The sequence below is a fragment of the Equus asinus genome, chromosome 3 (genome assembly GCF_041296235.1).
Source record: "Equus asinus isolate D_3611 breed Donkey chromosome 3, EquAss-T2T_v2, whole genome shotgun sequence".
NCBI lineage: Eukaryota > Metazoa > Chordata > Mammalia > Perissodactyla > Equidae > Equus > Equus asinus.
The window spans coordinates 50,025,778-50,042,352 of NC_091792.1; the positions used below are offsets into that span (position 1 = coordinate 50,025,778).

Here is a 16,575-nt window from a genome sequence, read left to right on the forward strand (position 1 = left end):
TTTCAGTCCAAATGAGGGAAGGGCATGCCTGGTAGGTTGAGAGGAATACTTAAGATCCAGACATTCCTTTCAGGTCACTATTTTGGACTTCCTTGTGTCTGCTGTTCAGGACATGCCTGTAAGAAGAAGAAAGGCGGCCCTGCATGTTAAAAAGGGCTGGACTGTGGTCAGGTAAAGGAGATGAAATAATTTGTACTCCTACGCCTCTCTCAGTTACTAAATCAGTACACTGACTTTAAAGCCAGCAGTCTGCCATGAGCCCAGCTTAGTGAGCAGTTCACGATGCTGTAGTGTGATACAGATATGCACCAGCTGAATGAAGACTTAAATGGATGGAAGAATAAAGAATTACACAGTGCAATACCCTTCAAAGTACAGCCAAGTTGGCCCAAGGAGTAGTTACCAGGAAACAATGTACAGGAAACACAGAGTAATATTGCATCCACTGGTGCCAGTAATCACATTGTAGTAGTCATTAATGTGGTGCCATGGGCCCCAGTGCGACAAGGTTATCTAAGCTCTTCTTTCTTACAATCAAGTCTCAGCTAACAGAGTAAGGGTGTGGAAATAACAGACCATATGCAAGTATCCCCAAGGACTGAGAATTATTAATATAATTTTGATCTAAAAGCCTAACAAAGATTATACAAAATATAAAGCTATTTTAAGAATATAAATGTAAATATTAAAAACTAACTTCATGAAAATTGAACTCAGAACCACGGCTAAGTGCTATTTACCACTAGATTGCAAAAAGAAAAAAAGAAAAAACAAAAAAAGAACTATTAAGCTATTTGGAAACATCAATAAAATATATCAAACATCTATAATCATCTTGCAGCTGAAAGTCAATCAATAATATTCAAAACACATTTCTGAGAAACATTCTGAGTTTAATTAAAATATAAGAATATATCTTCACATAATGAAAGATATCTTTATCATAACAATAACACACCCCTCCTAAAAAATTTAATAGTAAATAAACTGAAAGCAATCCCTTTAAAGTCTGAATATGGCTAAAATATACCCATATCATGACTAATACATAGAAATGGCCTAAAAGCTTTAGTTGATACAACAAAACACTAAGCAGAAATGAAACTTATAGTAGTTGGAAAGGAGGAAAGAAAGCTATGAGAGGCCTAATAGCACAGAAGTTAAGAGCTTAGACTTCGAAGCAAGACAGTCTGGGTTATATTCCAGGGCCTATCTCTCACTAGCTGACAATCACTAGCTTGGTGACCTTGAGACAGTTCCTTAACCTCTGTTCTCCAGTTTACTCAGGTGTAAAATAAGCACAGTAATGGAACATATCATATAGAGTTATTGTGAAGATAAATGAGTTAATATAGGTAAAGCACTTTAAAAAATGCCTGGGAAGTGGTAATTGTATTTGCAATCATTACACACATATAAATATATACACAAACACAGATACTCATATACACACACATACATACACACATGATAGGAATGTAAGCCTGGAAACAAAGATTCAACTGATAATCTAGTAAAACTAATATGTGTGATTACAGAATCTTGCCTAAAGATTTCATTAAAGATATGGAAATTTTTAGCATACTTTCTTATGAGCAATAGCCAGTTAAAAATATAATTTAAAAAGTACTCATTTATTATTTCAGCAAAACTTAAAATATATGGAAATAAACAAGACATCTTTAGATAGTGTATTTCAAAAATTGCAGATCTTTACTAAGAAAAACATGCAATTTGAAAAATAAAAAGTTTTATGATGTTTTTAAATGGGAAAAATAAATATCATAAATAGGTGAAATTTTCCTAAATAAATTTAAATATTTAATAAAATTCTAAAATACTTTTTTCTATTTTCAAACTTGGCATAGGTCAAATTTATCATTTTCTTTTTTGTGTGTGTGAGGAAAATTGGCCCTGAGCTAACATCTGTTGCCTATCTTCCTCTTTTTGCTTGAGGAAGATTGTTGCTGAGCTAACATCTGTGCCAATCTTCTTCCATTTCATGTGGGATGCTGGCAAAGCATGGCTTGATGAGAAGTGTGTAGGTCTGCACCCAGGATCCGAACCCGCAAACTCTGGGCTGCCGAAGCAGAGCACACGAACCTAACCAGTACACTACCGGGCCAGCCCCCAAATTTATTATTTTCAACTTTGATATATATCACTTCTATAATTTCAAAGGGAAGACATATGATTGTTAGTATTATTATCAGTTTGTAATTTGCTTCATAACTTACAGAAGCCAAAAATATGGTGAAAAAAACTGGCTCAGTCTACTTCTGCCACCAGTGATCAAATCTTAGACACACCACAGATCACTGTATTCAGGTTTCTCATCTTTTGAAAAGAGACGATTTAGCTCAACTTAGGCTATGTACATATATGCTTTGAAAGCTAGAAGGGCTAGTACAATAAATAAATAAATTTTTGCTTTTTTAATAGACATTTCATAAAGATTATTCCTCTTAATTTATAGAGAATCGCACCCCAGAGAAAATAAATGGATTTTCCAAGAATAAAGTTAGTGGCAAAGCTGTGACAGGGACCTTCATCAAGCTTTTTTTTTTTTTTTTTTTGGTGAGGAAGATTCATCCTGAGCTAACATCTGTTGTCAATTTTCCTCTTTTTTTCTCTTGAGGAAGATTAGCCCTGAGCTATCATCTGTGCCAATCTTTCTCCATTTTTTGTATGTGGGATGCCTCCACAGCATGGCTGATAAGTGGAGTAAGTCCACATCCCAGTATCTGAACCTGCAAACCCAGGTTGCTGAAGTGGAGTGCACAGAACTTTAACCGCTCAGCCATGGGCCCGGCCCCTCAAGTACCTTTCTGACCACAGGCAGTGCATGACAAGATGTTCCAAGACAGAGGTATTTGGGGAGAATTTAACACTTCTGACAACCACTCAGAGACAAAGTAGATCCAAAGTAATTATTTTAACATTATGTTGTACAGAATAATTGCTAGTGACCCACAAAGTATCCAATACAAAAAAGGGGAGAGAATCAATGATACATTGGGAGAATTTATGTCTATACTACTTGGGAAATGACAGTAGTGTTATACAAAACAGGAAAAAATTGGTTAAAGTTAAAAAGACAGGTGAGTAATTGCCACAATCTTTCAAAAGAACATTTTAATTAAATATTTAATAATGTCTAATATATTAAATGCTCATGACATTATATAAAGAAAATTTAATTGGTATTTATTTAGACCTACTATGTACCATGTAAAGCACATAACAATCATGAAAGAGTAAAGACTAATCATTACCATTTTACAAACACGTTCACTTGAGCGGAGCCTGAATAAGTGCTTGATCTAAGGCCCAAGGCCACTCAGTGAGAAAGTAGCAGAGTCAAGATCTAAATTTAAGTTTCACTCCAAAGACTGAGCTCTTGTCATTGGCCATATGACGCTAGAAGGCTTGGGTCAATGGGCTATATTCTATGTACCAGAGTGGTAGAATAGAGTTGGAGTTCCTGACCCAGTCTACCTGGTTTCCAATACAAACACTTTTAAGGTAAGCATTACCTCTACCAAGTTACGTAACTTCTCTCTATTTCACTATCTTCATTTGAAATATGAAGATATCAACAATAATAACTCCCACCCTAGAGGATCACTTTAAAGATTAAATGAATTGATACATAAACCATTTAGAACCCCAGCTGACTCACTTTTGTAATAGCTAAAATGTATACAACATTTCTGCCCCTCAATAAAGGTAAAGAGCATCATTGAAACTATAAAACCACACTTGCTGCACACCTGGAGGTGAGAGAAAACGGGTACTAGGAACAGCCCAGCAACCATCGATGAAGGTGGGACATAAAGATTGAGGAAAATTGCGATGGTAGAGGCTTGTCTAACTTCAGCCAGGGGGAATGAAAGATTGGATGGTTGGGAGAGAAAGAACGGACAATGCTCTGGATGACTGTAACATTTCGGAGGAAAGTGGTGCTCTCACATTCAGAAAAAGCTACTTAGTTCACACAGTATAAATTCCACTACCCCACCCACCGCCCCACCCACCAAAGACGAAAAGTAAAATAAAGTAACTGCAAACAGTAGCAGTCAATCCAACAGGGAACGTCAATACTGTGATGAACAGTCGATCAAGAATCAGCTCAGAAGTTTTTAAAAATCAAACCAAGAAAGAGACACAAAATCAAATTATTAAATAGTTTACACCAAAGAACACAGAATTGATGGAGCAACCAGAATTGCTTTAAAATTACGTAATTAATATCGGGCTACTGCTTTTCCTCTAATTCCTAAGAGCAGATATAAGAATTATGAAGGTTCACAATTTCTTATTAATCTATAAAATATTTTTTATTGTGTGAAATTAAACATGAGAAAATGTAATGTCATTATCAGAGAAAGGTAATATAAGGATGAAGACTTGAGTTCTAGAACAAGCACTATCTGTTTCTTCGATGCGACTGTGACCCTAGGAAAATCATTTTCCCTCACTTCATTAGAGGTTTTTTTATCCATGAAATCAAGAAAATTAAAATTTCCCTCTCAGCGCTGTAGTCTCAAGATTATCAAATGAAATAACATATAATAAAGTGAATTTTAGACACTACGGTAAAATACAATAATAATAGATTATAATTATTAATTGCTAATCATGACCTGTATCTGTTACTGTAAACAAGTAACTCAACTTTCATTGCTATCTCTGATATTATCTTGAAATAAGGGAATAATAGAAATTCAGCCAAAAAAATTAAATACACTCTTTATTAAACATTTGTGCCGCTAGAGCCCTTCTCTTCTTAAGGAATACTCAAGAACAAATTAGGTTGAACACAAACTAAGAAAGGGTGCACAAATTAAGAAAGAGAATGAGATATAAATTTGATATTCTATACTAATATTTAATATTGTTTTACTTTGTATCCATGTAGCAATATCCATTTAATAAGCTGTGCATTATTCTGCAATCTTATTTCATGCAAAAATAAATTTTTTCCCTGTAAGTATAACACAAATGGAAAGAAATTTATTTGAAAACATTTAGTGCCTGCCATCCTCAGAAGCTTAAATGGCTTAAATGGTGCTATTTTACTGTGTCTAAACTATGAAGAAATCCATTGCAGCTTTCATAGCAAAAAGGAAAACCCTGGGGAGCCTACTAACAATCTAGCATTGCAATTTCTGTGGCAATGTTAATTTTACATTCCACAAAGACACGCTGAAATGCTGTTCATTATGATTAAGACTTTGTAACTATAGACATGTTAAAAAAAGTGTGAGGTTTATTATACTGCAGACATCATTTAGCATGTAATACCTCATAGCAGGGCATGTAGGTCTCAGAAATGTTTTTTTGAACTTAATACCTTAAAAAATAAGTATAGGTAAGGATCTTTCACCAAGAGAATTTGTGACTCCAAAGGAGGAGCTCTATCCTAGGAGGTACAGATCCTATCTATGGGGTCTATGAACAGAATTCAGATGACTCATGCATGTGGATAGGAAAAAAGCCATATCTTTATTTCCACTAACCTCTAACTGAAAATTTATCATTTTCTTGAATTATGACTTCAGTCAACAAACCACAATAGAATTAGCAATATTTATGAACTTTCCATCATAGGTTTTCATTTCACATTTTGTTACAAATATTGTAAAATATGATTTACATTCATCACAGTTTCAAAATTACTATTGTTATTAAACTTTTGCCTAGATCTTGTTATTTAATGTATTACAAAATTTATTACTATATCACAAATTTGGTTTCTCATATTTTGATAAATGTATTTTAAAAAATTGATTCTCTTTGTAATCCTCTGAATTTTATTACATGTATTTAAAATATTAAAAACATTATTCTGATAGGGGATGCATAAATTTCACCAGACTTCCAAATCCCATGGCACGTAGTGGCTCTGTAATGTGTCAACTGGGGTAGGATAAACAACATTTCTCAGAATCTCCTACCCTGGATGATTCCAGTTTGTGTGGGCCATGGAGACATCTTTGTAAGGTCTGTGGGCGCAAGTGAAGCAGCAGCCGTGTTGCTTTTTATTGGGAAGAGCAGGGCAGAGTCATCGAGTGCCTTTGTAGCTCATGTACTCTGCAGCTTCTCTTCTAGCTCATTTCACTGGTGTGGCACAGAAGCCGAGCCTGCCACTAGTTCACCTTTCCCTGAATCTTCCTTCAGCTTCTTTTGGGCTAGACATGTGTTTAGCTCTGTGATGATGATGAGCACCAGCTACTCCTCTATGACATCTATATCAACAAGTTTGAAAGCAACCAGAAGTGAAAACTGACATGAGCTCTAATCCATTTTCCTTGGTTTCAGCTCATGCTTGTGAGTTACAGCTTGCTCTTTCCCACTTTATATGCATCTTCCCAACTGCCTATCCTGTGGATTTCAAATTCTAGAAGCACATGCAAAGACACAGGCTTACAGACATATTATAACCAACTCCTGCAATTACGTAAACCTTTATAAAACTCTCCCATAACAAATAGTATATATATAATCCTAACTTTTCAGCTTCTCTGACTGAATAGTGAAACAGTACAAAAATTATAAGAAACCATGTTTTAAAACAAATTTTAATATTATCAAAAGATGATGGTAAATATAAGGTTACCATTTATATATAAATAAATAAATAATATTTATTATAATTTCAAAAGTAAGTATTGGCTTATATTTTCTGGTTATGAGAATGTATATAGATTCACTTCACAATAAAACAACTTAATCACACACTTTCTTTTAGCTTATCACTTATCTAAAAGGTCCTAGCTATATAGGAAAGGCAACTCTGCAATGAAGAGCAGAAGAAGAAAAACAAAAACAGAAAAGATTACCAAGAAGTGTTTGTTTCAAAGGGTGAGAAGGAATTATTGAAGAGCAATCCTAAAACGTTACGACTCAATTCAGGGGAATGATTTCATTCCCCATCTAGCTGAGTTCATAATACACTTCTCTCTTATTCCATGGTGTAATATTCAGTCTTATCCTTCAGTCTTATTCTAGGATTGGCATTTAAAGAATTTAAATTTAAATTTAAATTTGTGATTTGTTGTCTTACAATACAAGCGACAGAACATAATCACCAATATACAGTATTCCCAGCCATTTTAAGAAAAAATGGAGATCTTTACATCCTCTCCTCAACCAGAGAAGAGAGATGTACTCAGGTGAAGACTTAAATGTGATGCAAAAATGACTTTGCCTGCTTTTGTGCAACGGCTGAGGCTGAGTATCCACGTTCCTAACTCTTGCGTGACCACAAACATAATGAGAAATGCATTTAGACACATGATCATTTTGCCTTTAGACTAAAAACACTGAGGAGCTACCCAAACTAACCATAGAGAAAGTCCACGTAAATGGCCCAATTTTTCCTCTTTTGGCTCCAAATAATGGAGCATTTTCTGTACCACTGCAAACCAGAAAAGATTCCCTTTTGCAGATTTAGCATTTGAAATATGACCAATGCTGGACTTATGTGGAGAATCCTCAAACTACAGTGAAATGTCTGCATTTGTCATCATCAACAAGGCTTTGATTCAGTCTCTTCAAAATGCAACAGAAAGTTTGACACCAGTATTCTCGGCAGCATAAAAAAGGTTTGACTTGTTCACGGTCCTCAGCCCACAGAAGACTCAGAGAGGCAAAGATGAGATAATAGTCTGGCAAAGTCATATATCTCAGGAGATTGAGATATTTATGTACTATTCATGTACTATTCTGCTTCCAAGTAAATTTGCAAGGAGCTCATTTTCATTTATTTAACAACAGAAAATTGGGATGTTAGAATATTTAATGTTAAGGATATTTGAGGCTATGTGGAACAATAGTATCTATCTGTCTGTCAATCAGTCTATCTACAAAATACTTTTCTCAATTTCTGTAATTTTATATATTTCTTTGTCAAACATCCATGTTGATAATGACCTCTCTGAAACAAAATCAGTTTAAGATAAACTCTATTTCTCGAGAAGGTCTCTCTCATTTTCTCAGAGAAGTATTATACAAGCTACTGTAACAGGACCAATTACCTGAGGTATATTAAGAAGCAATGATGCATAAAACCTTTTTCAATATCAAGTTCAGAGCAGGACAAAAGGTGAATTCATTAATGTGAATGTTAAGACAAATGAAATAGAAAGTCACAGCTGTTAATTATGTTGAGAAAACAAATTAGAGTTTGTCACACTTTAAAAAACTTCTTTTAAAAAAGAAATTATTCAAAAGAGAATTTTGTCAATTTTGCTTTTGAGGTTGTAATGTCAGGAATCTGTGCGTGTGTGTGTGTGTTATATATACATATGTATATAATTTTTTAAAAAGCAACGAAAAGGGAGAACCCAATGCTTTTTAATTTTGTTCTGTTTTCTATCATGGATGCCCCAAGGACGGAATTGATAGTAATTATGAACAAAGAAGAGGCAATAAGCATCTGTCTGCTAATCAGCAAGGACCATTGCTGCGGCTCATGAGAAAGAATAACAGATACAGTTTTGTTAGTTTGGGAACTGATGCTAACTATATTGATCTCTATTCTATAAACGAATCTCTAACTGAAAAGAAACTGTGAATTTTCCTTTTACAGACTTCTAATTTTTACACTTATTCGTTTGGACTTATGTTACACATCAATTTTTTTTCCATTTAGAGGTGTTAAGAGCTTTACTCCAAATAACAAAACTGCCACAACTCCCTAGTATGGAACATAGATTAAAAAAAAGAAAGAACAGGGGAAACACACACATTTTCCATCACTATACTTGGAAATGATGTTTACCTAGAGATTCAGCACGAGGGAGTTTCAATCAAATTAAACTCATGAGGAGAGACACTTAAGCTTTTACAGTGTTGTTTGTATACAGTGTATCTTCAAGATCTTGGGTCAAAATCTTTATGACAAAGACATTCAAAACGTTTAGGTATCCTTTTAGCATGCTTTTAAGCATTTAGAGTTCCCTCCTGACAAACACTTTCATCCTGCACATAGGTACCTCAACTTCTAGTGATAAACAGAATGGGCAGCAACATATGCCAAGTAAATTTACGTATTGTCTAAATGAATGAATTCACAATCTTTAACTTTCACAATGGAATATCTTTATTTTCAATATGCCTGCTATCTATAGCATAGAAGTGATTTTTCAGTCAGGAATAAAAAACCCCTGCCCTTCAGATACACACTAAAATATTGCTTACGAGTTGTCTGCCATAAAACTCCTGTCTTAAGCCTGCTGGAGACAGTTGATCTTCAAGATAATTGTCTGAGGAATAAGCTGCTGACTATTCACTCCTTCAAGATTCTTCAGGCTTTTTCCCTGTGTTTACAGATAATCAGAAAGCTGCCATAATCACTTTGTTTCCTTGTTTAATTGCATTTAAGTTTTGTTCAGGGTGTCTACCAAAGGCTGATGCAAGAGACAACCATATGTGGAAGGTCTTTACCATATTTCACAAAGTTTCTATTGAGACTATATGCCACTATGTTGTTCAAATGTATAAGCATCCTCATAAGACATGGGGGAGAAAGATGTTTCTCTTGATGAACTGTTATCCTTTCTCTTAGCCAAGCTGAGTCTAGCAAACTCAAAGCTATATAGTGAAATGCTATAGCTTTTCCCACACATTTGATTGTTTTGTTTTGTTTTGATTCAACCATCTCTTGTTCAATTTTGCACCTGGTTCATGACATTCATCATGTATCAGTGGTTTTTGGCTCATAGTCTATATTTTTCTTGTCAATCACCACAAATGTCTTTTAGATTAGACAATATTTAACATTAAAAAATATACTGTGATAAATGGTAAAAACAAAACAGTAAAAATATATCTGAAAACAGATTACAAGATGTTAGTTTGTATGGCTGAAACTATTGTTATTAATTCTTATCTCTCACAACTGGTTGCTGAGGCCTCCAAAGGGTCCCCATGGACAAATCTCACTGAGCTTCATAATACTCTTGAAAAGTTATTAATAAACATTTTTATTCTAAATTATTCTTCACTGACACTTAGGAAAATACTGTTATTTTTCATCCTTTTATGTCAGCTTCCCTAGGTATCCATGCCATCCATACCACTCTCTTTCATATAGCCTATGTGTATTTTTACAAATATTGCTTAAGTAGCTAAAGAAAAGTTTAAATTTCAGGGAAAGCATCATTTTATCTTCCTCAGAGAATATCTAAGTTATTTCTGTCCACATCATAAATAGATGCCTATTGAGGAATGAGAAAATCAACAAATGAAACATCTAGGCTACCACTTCATAGTTATCCCTTTCTGACCAAGTATATTTCTTTCTTTTAGGAAAGTAAGAAAAGTACTTGTAAATGAAATGAGGTATCAAATCCATCTTGTCACTTCAAAATGTCTATGGCTATAAAAAAAAAAAACACAAAACACCTCATGTCTTTAACGAAGCAAACAATACTCCTAGATGTCAACTCTGGACCTGAGGTGGGTAAAAACTATTCCAAAATGAATTACCATTCTTTCAACATTTCAAGGACTCCTAAGTTTATTCACTTAAAAATTCACTGTTAGATAAACTAGATGTTCAGTGACAGCATAAGATGAAAATAAATGCAAATGACCCATATGTCTTATTCTAAAAAATGCCAATGATATAAAAAAACAAAAAGAATGGATTTGAGATAAAAATATATGTAGAGATAAGACACCCTTGGAAAATTAAGTTGAGGATGTCTCAAAAATTGGAAGATCCCATTGTATGTATCATCCACACAAACTCCCCCCTGCACAGCAAACTCTCAATTTTCATATTTCCATTCATTGTACTTTTTCCTACTTATTCATATTTAGAAATACGGCATCGTATTTGATTTTCTCCCCATATCAGTTATTCAGGAACTGATAGGAGAGGATTTCACTGAAATGTGTCTTGTGACTTCCCCTCCCACTAAAGTATAAGCTACCTAGCATGGAATTAAGACCTTTCATGGTTTAGACCAAACTTATCTACTTAGCTTTGCTTCCGACTACTCAGTTTGTAAAATTCTCTTTCCAATATCTTTAAAGCTGTGATAGATCATCACATTCTACACAAATTTTTGTCAAGTCTGTTGTTTTTACTTTATCCTACCTGTGAAATCAGTCCTTTAGTATCCACCTAAGTTTTATCTAAATTTCATTTCTCAATCTTAATTACACTAATTCTCTGAATAGCTATCACACTTTATTCACTCGGATTTTTTCCTACATCTCTTTGAATATGTACATGGCATGCAAATGATAGAATCAATATGTTGTAGGAGGTCAGAGTTATCATATAGTCTTCATTTTTCACTGACTTTAATCCCACATTAACGTTATGTAATTAATTTTCCTCCACAATGAGATTGTAGCAATTTGGAAGCACTGGTCATAATTTGCACTTTCCTTTTATTCCCACCAGCCCTTAGCACAAATATTCATTTGATTGAACCACTTAAATTTTTAAAAAGCTTGAAAAAATATAGTGAGGATTTCATCTCTACCGCGTTTCTGGGAAAAGAAAGTCTATAAAATAACTAGCATTATAAGTCAGAAGGTAGAGTTATTTCTAAGCTGAAATCACCGATTGTCTAAAATACCAAAAACAAAAAAGGACTCTATTGAGAGGTATTACCTTATGAAGTACAATTCTTTCTTAAAGGAATAATAATAACAGACAGCAAAAAGATAGCGGTGATTTTTTTTAAAATGTGCTCATTAAAACATTTGCTTAGTTGAATTCCAGCCAGATAAAATCAGCGTAGCTCCCAGAGAAGTTCTCATTCCAAAGGCAGAGGGTCTACTTTGATCATCTTTTACACCCCTAGAGAAAACTGTACTAATTCTCCATCAGGGACTTGACAGTTATTCAAGTGGGACCAAAGCTGAGCAGGAGAAGTTTTGCTAAACTAGTTAGCTTCCTCCTCTGTATGGCCTCAGAAAAGCAAAGCCAATGTTGATTGACGCTAATGGCCTACTGCAGAATGTAAAACAGTAGCTAATTTATGATCATATAATCCTGGGTTTGGAAGATTTCGTGTTGGATTAATTAGCATTTTTTCTTTCTGACAGTCCTTGCAAGATACGATTCATTTTGTTTTAAAAGGCTCTTCAAAATAAGGGATTTTCAAAGTTCTATCTGTAGTTATTCTAGTGCTTAAACATTCTCATAGCTTCAGGGCTGGCCCAGTGGCATAGTGGTTAAGTTCACATGCTCTACTTAGGTGGCCCAGGGTTCATGGATTCAGATCTCGGGCCTGGACCTACACACCACTCATCAAATCATGCTGTGATGGTGTCCCACATACAAAAGAGGAAGATTGACACAGATGTTAGCTCAGGCACAATCTTCCACAAGTAAAAAAAAAAAAAAAAAAAGAAATTCTCACAGCTTGGAAATCTACACTGATAATTGTTCAGGTTTATTATACTTCAGGTTTTTGTTAATCACTAAAAAATCAAGACTTGGTCACCTTTTCTATAAGACCTTTTCAAATACATGAAGAATAATGTTCAGTTATTTCACTCTGTTTTCTTCTTCAAATGGAATTATTCTACTCCCTTTAAATTTTTATCACAGAAACTATCAGTGAGAATTTTTAATCACAATTTTTATTTCTCCCCAGCACTTCCTCCATATATTCCAGATACTTCACTAGCTGAATAGACTACAAGTGCTCAGAATAATTAAGAGGAGTGTGACCATTTGTTCCTGGTTCTTAAAAATCTTTCTTGCATTTTACCAATCTAAGTTCTAATAATATGTCCATGGTTCTCAACTTTGATTTCTTAGACCAGTAGAGATTGATGTCGTAATCAGGAAACAGGAGACTTCTGTGAATCTTAATAGAAAACGTATATTCACCACTGATAAAACTGCATGTGTCTTATTCAACACCAAATTTCTTTGCCATTTTTCATGCATAGGGTTTGATACATTGTAAATCTTCAACAAATATTGCCTATTAAGAAATTCTATAAAGTCATTTAATGCTGTTGCTGTTCAATGATCAAAAAAATCAGAATTTAAAAGATACATATATAGATAGATAAATCTTTACCTAATAAAAAGTAGTGAATTGATCACTTTTACTAAATGCAGTGTTTTAGGAGAAAAACTCCATGGTTTTCATGGCGAAAAATAATAATATAAATGGACAGGATTTGAAAAAAATTGAAGCTGCTGTGTCATAGTTTAAATTTAAGATGAAGGTTTTTTGCTAATCTCCTACACAATCTTTATGTTTTTTGTTCATGAGATATATTAATATCTGTCTTGATAGGATTGTCCTTTTTTTTATCTGTGATTCTCCATCAATTTCAAGATATTTTTGAACTGATTTTATGCCCTCCAAATTACTATAAAGGTTTCTAAAATTTGCTGTAACCTTTAAGTGTGCTCTTCGTGTTACCACACTCAGCACTAAGTAAGTTGTTCATAAATACTATGGTAACCACATACTTCCGACGAAGAGCGCTTGGAACGGCTACTGTGCATTGACTACAAATCTTTGGGTACATCTTTTCATCTGATTGATCCTCCACCTGGTTATGATGGGGCGATATAGCATAATTTTTTCTCTTTTTTAGTGGAAGCAGTCTACCTTAAAGAAAAGAAAAAAATACAAGAAAAAATTGCAATTGTCAAAATAAATGATGTATTACATTCTCTCAATCTACTGGGTCTGTCATAGAAAACTAATTAGAGGCAAAGGGCCTATTTTATCTCCATATCAGAAGGCAGCTTGTAAAAGAGGGGAAAATCTATTTGCTTTATACTGTGTTTTAGAAACTGAAATGGCAAAATTTCAACTTTGAGGTAATCAGAAGGATTATAAATTTACAAGTTCAGGAAACACTCAATTTAATATCATTCATGACTCTCCACACCGTAGCCTTTGTTTGTTTGCTTTCTGTCATGTGAAACAAATAAGTATTAGACAGATTCTAGTACATCAAAGAAAGTCATGTAGTATACATGTCAACATGATGAATATTATAATGCTTGAATGTAAAATTTAAGTATTAGTAACAAGATGAAATCAATATGTTTCCTAAAGATGGTCAGCAGTCAGTTACCTACATAGGCCACATAAGGAAATTACTGCAGATAAGATCAAATATATTTGTTTGCTGAAATGGAGAATATTATAATTACCAATATATTCGCCGAGGCCAAATCAGTATTACTGACAGCACTGTAACTCTAAAATGGCTCAACTGACAAAGTTCTAATCATGAGTCATTAAAATATTGACTAACAGACACGAGGAAACAGAGTTCATCTTTTTTAAAAAAATGCTTTTCACTATCCATTAAATTGAATAAAATTTAGGTAAAAGAAAGCTTGAAAAAATAAAATCAATTAAGTCTTCCATTAAAGCAAGATTTGACTAATGCCAAATGAAAAAGCAGTTTTCTGCAACAGACAGTCTGCTTTATCTAGGATAAAAATAGATGAACTTACAAAATACAGCAGTGCCTTGTTTAATCACAGCAGGACAACTGAGTATATTCGCTCAGAACTCTTCTTGAGTACATTTCCTGAAAAAGAAAATTAAACAAACTTAAAGGCTGAACTTAAAAAAATAACTATAAGGAAACTAAGTTTGTAAATGGAAGGACCACACAAATATTGTACAAATTGGATCCTATCTAAATAGTCTTTAAACTATGATGTACCAGAAAGTGCTCCTAATGTCATTGTGCCAATATTCAGATCTTGTCAAAGAACTTATAACAATTTCTATACAGTTCCAAAATACCTAATTACTTCTATACGTTATGAACGAGTCAACTGAAATTTTATTTTCTAATAAAAAGTTCAAAACGATCTCTTCTGGTATAAGACCAAAAAGGTTGTTTATGCCACTTATTTGCTTGGGAACAGCTAGGATACTCAGCAATTGCTGTAAAGACAGAGGACAAACTAAAACTCAAGCTAGAATATCTGGCCCCAGTTTGATACAGTCGTTTCATGAAGATGAAGTTTGAAATTGACAGAATGTTTTAAACATAATGAGGATGAATAAAAAGATGAAGCAGTTGAAAGATAAACAAAAGAACATTGTGCGAAGCTAAGCAACAGCTTCATTTTTGGATTCTTAAATATTCTAAGCAGCACATTAAGAAGAAATATTCACAAGCCGTGCACTTCACTGCCTCTTATATCCTCATGTATAAAACAGCACCAACTCTTCCACCTCTTGTTTGTTTTAGATCCACTGCAATAGAAAGTAAACACAACTGCAATATTGAGTTGCTTATGTCTGGATGACAGGGCTAAGAATGCCAATTGTCCCTGCAGTAAACTGGCATCGATATCCTAGAATCTCTCCATATTCTTTTTCACGTGAAGAAAGATCACAACACGGTATTTATTGAACTGGGCTGATAGAGGATATTATTGATCATCTTTCAAAAAATATATGGAGTAACATTGTATCTGTCGAGAAAATACGACATTTACATATCAGAGTTGTATTTATTTATAAAATGAATGTGCATGGAGCTAAAGCAGAGGTAGTGTAATAGTTATTTAAAATAAGCTTGCCCATAGAATACATGAGGTGATTTACAAAAGTCAGCTGCTGCCACTGGGAACACATTGTAACCATATATGGTAGAAAAACTAAGTTCAAACTATATACAACAAATTGAAAACCAGGTAATCAATTAGAGAAATAACAATAATAATAACAAAAATGTTTCCACAAGAGAAGAATACATTATATAGACCCATGAGAATTTCCATTAATTTTTCAATTATTCAAAAATTATTATGAATGCAATTTAAAAAATACGTCGTCGTTATTTTTACTTTCACTACATAATTTTTTTACAAATTGTGCATTTTCAAATACCCAAAATAAATAGGATCTTAGCAATCAAATATCCATCAACAATTGCAAATGACTTCTTTTACAAATTAAAAAACAATATCCTTCTTTAGCTCAGAAGAGTCCAACAACTTTCAGTTTTGCTTAAACTAAGCTGAATAACTTAAAAATTTTCCATATTTCGAAGAATCCCATTTTTACAGATTATGTAATTTAAATGGAATTTAGATATTAAAGTCTGAGTTCCGAATACAAAGCGTTGCGAAATATCAATGGATCTATTAGCATAACGAAAACAAACAAACAGAAACCCTAACAAGTTATGCAGAAGTTATATTGTCATTAATTGAGAGAGATTAGTATCATGCATTCTATTGCTTCATTATTTTAGGTTCTCTAGCTGGCCTTTTGAAAGTTTAATAAATCAGATATTTTCCCACTTCATATGTATCTGCCAACATTTACTTCCTTTTGTGTAATATGGCATGAGAGAGAACAAAGGAAAGAACAGAGGGAGGAAGTGAGAGAAGCAGGGAGGAAAAGAGAAAGGGAAGAACACAGCTTACGAAAAGAGATATGTCTCTGGGGAAGAAGGGAGTTTGAGACTAAACTGTGGTCACCAATGGTGTTCTTACATATTTGGGCATTTAGTGAGATGGGTGTCAAAATTATCTCTGCCTGAGTGACTGAAGAGAATCCTGAGAGAAAGCTAAGTGAATAGAAAGTTATATAG

General features: G+C 33.8%; 1 protein-coding gene across 12 annotated transcripts in view; it reads right to left on the reverse strand.

Annotated features, from left to right (window-relative positions):
- The window catches only part of MARCHF1 (membrane associated ring-CH-type finger 1), a 768,319-nt gene that overhangs the window by 499,849 nt on the left and 251,895 nt on the right, over positions 1 to 16,575 (reverse strand). For all 12 annotated transcript variants that reach the window (XM_070505020.1, XM_070505012.1, XM_070505015.1 and 9 more), the window contains exon 2: positions 14,471 to 14,547. The gene's annotated coding sequence lies outside the window, so the exon portion shown is untranslated. The remainder of the gene's footprint in view (positions 1 to 14,470; positions 14,548 to 16,575) is intronic.